Source organism: Oncorhynchus tshawytscha, linkage group LG16 (genome assembly GCF_018296145.1).
Source record: "Oncorhynchus tshawytscha isolate Ot180627B linkage group LG16, Otsh_v2.0, whole genome shotgun sequence".
NCBI lineage: Eukaryota > Metazoa > Chordata > Actinopteri > Salmoniformes > Salmonidae > Oncorhynchus > Oncorhynchus tshawytscha.
This window is the reverse complement of record NC_056444.1, coordinates 47,381,915-47,388,184: the sequence shown is the minus strand read 5'-3', so window position 1 is coordinate 47,388,184 and position 6,270 is coordinate 47,381,915. Positions and strand designations below refer to the sequence as shown.

The following is a 6,270-nucleotide window of genomic DNA, read 5'->3' as shown; positions in this document are numbered from 1 at the left end:
CCTAAGAGGCTCATGTTTCTCTCCCCCTTAGACTTACACAGTAATTATGACAACTTCCGGAGGACATCCTCTATCCTAACAGAGGTCTTGCAGCATGAACTGACATATATATGTTTTACTATATTCTACATTGTAGAATAATAGTGAAGACATCACAACTATTAAATAGCACACATGTTAAACAAATCAAAACATGTTTTATATTCTTCAAAGTAGACACCCTTTGCCTTGATGACAGCTTTGCACACTTTTGGAATTCTCTCAACCAGCTTCATGAGGAATGCCTTTCCAACTGTCTTGAAGGAGTTCCAACGTAAGCCTAAATGCTCAAGTAAAACGGAAATGCTCAGTACATTGTTCAAGGGCAAAGTAGCCTAATTGTACAGTGCATTTTCACAAAGCATGTGCAAGGTATGATTTATTAATTTACAATTTTTCCTCTCGCAAAGCATGCGCAAGGTGTCAATTTAGGCTATTGTTAGATTTGTTTTCTTTCAGCAAGATATTAGGCTATAATTCAATAGGCCTAAATATTCAATAAATAAATGAATAACTTGAAGATAAACGTAATTGTTCAATAATAAAAATGGAACTGTACAGTGCATTTTCTGTATTTGAAGGTTAGGGTCGGGTGCGGGCCTCAGATTTTCACTTTAACATAGTCAGGCAGTTGCGGATGGGTTATTTGCAATTGAAGGTCTGGGGGGGATGGACAAACAGCAGACCCGTGCATCACTAGTTTCCACAGACAGCCCAGTTCTGATCTTTTGCCAATTGTATGACCTAGTATGTATTGATCTAGCTACCAGCTCTTTTGTGAAATAGATCAGATCACACCTTGTGGTCCAGGCACAACTCTGTTTGCACATCCCTCCTCTTGCAAATCTCTTAAGAATGCATGTTTTGTCCTTGTTGCAGATGGAAACTATGCAACAGACCAAGGTGAAAGCTGAGATCCAGTCCCTGGGGTCCATAGCCGGGTCTACCTGCCCAACAAGCTGCGCTACGGGGGACTGGATATGATCGCACACTGCCACTCTGTGGTGAGATGTGGGAATTGATTTTGGCTGGATTCAAGCGCTCATGTATAGATGAGGCATAGTTGCAGTGTTTTTTATTTGTGTCTGGATACTAAAAAGGTAAATGTGTATTGTCTGACGTTTCGTTGGTCTCCTGGTAGTATTGGCTGGTCTAGTTCTATGGGAGGTATTGCATACTTTCCATAGAGGTTATGGTATCATCCTCAAACAAATCCTGTGGGAGGGCATTTAGACACTGTGACATACAGACACTGGCTGTTAGTAATTGTGCATCCAGCTTGGTGTGTGCCCACTGAGGCAGTAGGCTGTTATCACACTTGGCAAAATGCACATCAGTCAATTCAAATCTTCAATTTACTTGCAGGAGATAGAATGCTACATTGTAGCTGGTCCAATCCCATCAGATAAACTGGCACACGTAAAGGCGACAGCATGCCTCACTGAACTGAACAAGTATGCGTGCATAGTACTCCCGCAAAAAAACTTTGCTTTAAAAAATTGGCAATAGTACTATTTGTCAATTTTGAGATGCCTTAGCCAGTATACACTTCTTTAAAATAGTCAGAATGAATCTATATAGATAACTCAATAAATGTGTCATTAAAGTGGCAATATGTCACATAGACATGCAAGTTATTCTACGTGAAAGCAAGTAGAAGAAGCGGTAGATATGTTCTATGTGTGCTTTTTCTATGCATCCCAATCTTAAGTTTTTGCTTCTTTTACTTTTGGTTTTGTACACTTTTTGGTTATGGAAAATATATTTAACAGCGGCCGGTTTAGATGGTACAATGATTCTCTCCACTATACTAGCTTATTTTCTCACCTAAACTGAAATTAGGCAAACTATTAGAGTTTTAGCAACCAGGAAATGGCGGCGCGATTCCTGCCTAGTGCAACTTTAATGTTGATGTTTTTGCTGAGGAGATCTTTGTCGAGCAATTTTGCATCTGACTAGGATGTTTGGTGCAAAAATGTGCATAATATGACAACAGGCACTTTATTGAAGAATCCCTTATGTTGAGCAATCACCGACGGGGGGGGCAAAGACTTTAAAAAATATATTTGCCCCCAAAAACTTGTCCAAGTCCAAAACGAGCAAAATCGTCAAAAAATGTTGTCATAATATGCACAAACTTTTCTGAACTGTTTCAGCTGGGAAGTATGCGGACGCCTTTAGCCCCATACTAACCTCACCAGGTGGCAGTGATTATTTCCTGTAACAAATTCTGCGTAAGCCTATTAAAGTTTAAAACTTGTTCTCCACAAACAAATGGCATTTCTGCGATTTTGATATAGGTGAACTAATCCACCAAGGGGATATATTTAAACCTCCAAATTTAAGGTTTACTTTCGTTTCCCTTTACTTGGTCTGTCTCAAGTGTTGAGTACCAATATTGCATGATCATCGCATCATCAGGCTACTTACTAACATTTGACACAGCTTGTATTCGCCTATCCGTTTCACACATATTAATGTGCTTTCACAGCAATAAAGATGTAGGAGGATTATACAACGTGTAAGTTTATATTCGTACATCGGGGGATGACGTTGAAGACGCTTGTGGTCTTGTAAAACAGCTGTAATTGACTGCTTACTGCTATCACTAATTGGTGGTGAGATGCACTAAAGCGACAAGGCCAGAGACGACGTGATTACAATAGCCGCAAGTTCGAACTCCCCACAGGGCAAGGTATTTTATTTGAGGGAAAGAATATTGTTGGTCCTGGAGTCAAATAACACATACGTGACAAAGTAGATGGTCAGTACAGGTGCATCAAAGCTGGGACCGAGAGACTGAAAAACAGCTTCTATCTCAAGGCCATCAGACTGTTAAACAGCCATCGCTAACACAGAGAGGCTGCTGCCTACATACAGACGCAAATCATTGGCCACTTAAATAAATGGATCACTAGTCACTTTAATATCGTTGACGTATCTTACACTACTCATCTCATGTGTATACTGTATCTTATACCATCTATTGCATCTTGCCTATGCCGCTTGGTCATCACTCATCCATATATTTACATGTACATATTCTTATTCCATCCCTTTAGCTTTGTATGTATTAGGTAGTTGTCGTGGAACTGTTAGATTACTTGTTAGATGTTACTGTGCTGTCGGAACTAAAAGCACAAGCATTTCGCTACACTCGCATTAACATCTGCTAACCATGTGTATGTGACCAATACAATTTGATTTGATTTGCGATGGTTATAAAAATGCATGTAAACCATTGTACATGTAAGTGTAAGCCTATACATCGATGTAATATAGCCTATATTAGTGACTATTATTCATGTAACAGTGCCAGTTGCCTATGTGTCTGGCGATGCACTCTCACACACACAAGTTATCACACGCACACACACCTCATACTCACAAACACACGCACACACACACACACTCACACACGCACTCACACACAAACACAGCCCACACTGCTGTCCCATGTTATAGAGAAATGAAACTACTGGACACTTCCCCTTTTACACTGTGTATTTAAATACTGCATTCTTGACATAGCTCATTCTACTATTTCTAATACTGTATCCAAGAAAATGCAAAAATCCAGTATTTACATATAAATATGCAGTTTATAAACAGTGTAACTAAAATTGTATTAACACACACCACATATTTATTTCAATACTGGATTCCTGACATAGCTCACTCTAATATATATCTAAACTCTAAACATTATCTCACTGTCAACTGCTTTCATTTTCAGCAAACTTAACATGTGTAAATATTTGTATGAACATAACAAGATTCAACAACTGAGACATAAACTGAACAAGTTCCACAGACATGTGACTGACAGAAATTGAATAATGTGTCCCTGAACAAAGGGGGGGCTCAAAATTAAAAGTAACAGTCAGTATATGGTGTGGCCACCAGCTGCATTAAGTACTGCAGTGCATCTCCTCCTCATGGACTGCACCAGATTTGCCAGTTCTTGCTGTGAGATGTTATCCCACTCTTCCACCAAGGCACCTGCAAGTTCCTGGACATTTCTGGCTGGGGGGAATGGCCCTAGCCCTCACCCTCTGATCCAACAGGTCCCAGGCGTACTCAATGGGATTGAGATCCGGGCTCTTCGCTAACCATGGCAGAACACTGACATTCCTGTTTTGCAGGAAATTATGCACAGAATGAGCAGTATGGCAGGTGGCATTGTCATGCTGGAGTGTCATGTCAGGATGAGCCTGCAGGAAGGGTACCACATGAGGGAGGAGGATGTAAGACGTCTGTAAGATGCCTGTAAGATGTCTTCCCTGTAGGATGTCTTCCCTGTAAGATTGCCTGCAATGACAACAAGCTCGTCCGATGATGCTGTGACACACCGCCCGAGACCATGATGGACTTTTTGCTAGTCATGTCTGGTCCAGCGATGGTGGGTTTGTCCCCATAGGCGACATTGTTGCCAGTGATGTCTGGTGAGGACCTGCCTTACAACAGGCCTACAAGTCCTCAGTCCAGCCTCTCTCAGCCTATTGCAGACAGTCTGAGCACTGATGTGGGGATTGTGCGTTCCTGGTGTAACATGGGCAGTTGTTGTTGCCATCCTGTACCTGTCCCACAGGTGTGATGTTCGGATGTACCGATCCTGTGCAGATGTTGTTACACGTGGTCTGCCACTGCGAGGACGATCAGCTGTCCGTCCTGTTTCTCTGTAGTGCTGTCTTAGGCGTCTCACCATATGGATATTGCAATTTATTGCCCTGGCCACATATGCAGTTCTCACGCCACCTTGCAGCATGCCTAAGGCACGTTCACGCAGATGAGCAGGGACTCCGGGCATCTTTCTTTTGGTGTTTTTCAGAGTCAGTAGAAAGGCCTCTTTAATGTGCTCAGAGTTCCAAACTGTGACCTTAATTGCCTACCGTTTGGAAGCTGTTAGTGTCTTAAAGACTGTTCCACATGTGCACATTCATTAATTGTTTATGGTTCATTGAACAAGCATGGGAAACAGTGTTTAAGATCTGTGAAGTTATTTGGATATTTATGAATTATCTTTCAAAGACAGGATCGTGGAAAAGCGACGCTTCTTTTTTTTTGCTGAGTTTACTGCAAATAATTCTTAGTATAGCTTATGTCAATTAATCTGGTGTACATACATATTGCATTTGTATAACTGTTACAGTGCTATTTTGGGTTTTCAATAATTTCTTGTATATTTAAATGTTTTAATTATTTGTGTACTCGTTTGACATTATACTGCATTGTTACAGTAGGAGCTAGTAACAAGCATTTTACTGCACCCCCTATAAGATCTGCTGAACTGCGTATGCGAGCAATTAACTTTGATTTGTTGTTTACAGTGAAAAATTTGCCAGATCATTTATCACATGCAACTACATCGACAATTTAACTTTAAATAAAACCTAAACATGTTCTAATGTTTGCGACTATGGCCCTGGAGTGGCAACCCTTACACAGTGCATTCGGAAAGTATTCAGACCCCTCAAGTTTCTCCACATTTTGTTACATTACAGCCTTATTCTAAAATGGATTAAATTGTTTTTTTTTCCCCTTTTGGAAGGTGGACCTTTGCCCCAGTCTGAGGTCCTCGGAGCTCTGGAGCAGGTTTTCATCAAGGAACTCTTGGTACTTTGCTTCGTTCATCTTTGCCTCGATCCTGACTAGTCTCACAGTCCTTGCCGCTGAAAAACATCCCCACAGTATGATGCTGCCACCAACATGCTTCACTGTAGGAATGGTGCCAGGTTTCCTCCAGACGTGACATTTGGTATTCAGGTCAAATAGCTAAATCTTGGTTTCATCAGACCAGTAAATCTTGTTTCTCATGGTCTGAGAGTCCTTTAAGTGCCTCTTGGCAAACTCAAAGCAGGCTGTCATGTGCCTTTTACTGAGGAGTGGCTTCCACCTGGCCACGCTACCATAAAGGCCTGACTGGTAGAGTGCAGCAGAGATGGTTGTCCTTCTAGAAGTTTCTCCAATCTCCACAGAGGAACTCTGGAGCTCTGTCAGAGTGACCATCTTGGTCACCTCCCTGACCAAGGCCCTTCCCCCCTGATTGCCTAGTTTGGCTGGGCGGCCAGCTTAAGGAAGAGTCTTCCATTTAAAAATGATGGAGGCCACTGTATTCTTGGGGACCTTCAATGCTGCAGACTTTTTAGTTTTTTTTCTCAGATCTGTGCCTCGACACAATCCTATCTTAGAGCTCTACAGGCAATTCCTTCAACCGCATGGCTTGGTTTT

The 6,270-nt window shown here is 41.6% G+C and overlaps 1 pseudogene; it reads left to right on the top strand.

Moving 5' to 3' along the window:
• The window catches only part of LOC121839683, a 3,990-nt pseudogene extending 2,900 nt beyond the window's left edge, over positions 1-1,090 (top strand).
• Positions 1,091-6,270: the final 5,180 nt, after the last annotated feature.